Source organism: Eurytemora carolleeae, unplaced genomic scaffold (assembly GCF_000591075.1).
Source record: "Eurytemora carolleeae unplaced genomic scaffold, Eaff_2.0 scaffold2096, whole genome shotgun sequence".
Classification (NCBI taxonomy): domain Eukaryota; kingdom Metazoa; phylum Arthropoda; class Copepoda; order Calanoida; family Temoridae; genus Eurytemora; species Eurytemora carolleeae.
The window spans coordinates 11,003-11,801 of record NW_019402158.1 but is presented as its reverse complement, the minus strand read 5'-3'; positions in this window follow the sequence as shown (position 1 = coordinate 11,801).

Below are 799 nucleotides of genomic sequence, written 5' to 3'. Positions count from 1 at the left end.
ACAGATAGATAGATAAACAGATAGATAGATACGACAGATAGATAAATAGACAAATATATGGATAGATAATTAGAAAGAAAGATACATAGATAGATAAATAGACAGACAAACAGATAGATGTATAGAAAAATAAATAGATAGATAGATAGATACAATAATAGAAAGACACATTGATATAAAGTTGGACATAAATAGTTAGTTGATTGATGTAAAAATATACAGATAGATGGATAGATAGACAAAAAAAGATTAAAAATAAATATAAAGCAAGAGCAAATAGACACATAGTTAGACAGATAGAAAGTTATTCAAACAGAAAATTCAGCAGACAGACAGACAAACACACGGACACACCAATACAAAACTCTGTATCCAAGATTTGAATAATTCTAAGAAATAATGAATTTAAAAAGGAATCTGAACGCCGGAGATTGCCTTGAAAGGATTTTGCAAACACCATGAAATATCTAACTGATAGATAGATAAATAGATAATTAGATAGATAGACAAAAATCTAGAAAGATGGGTTCGAAATCAGTGCTTAGGATCCTTTTCTTTTTTATCCGGATCCTGGATCCGTCAAGTAAAAAAATTGGATCCAGTTTCAGCTAATAAATATTTCTTCAACTTTGATAAAAAAATTGCAAAATATACCTTTTTGTAATTTCTTGCCAAGAATAAATTGATCATGTATAAAAGTTTTTAAATCACTAAAAATCAGTGCATGAAATAATAAATAAATATAAATTGCGAGAAAACGGATACATACAAGGAGGGGGGTTTTCTGATGGCAGGAGGG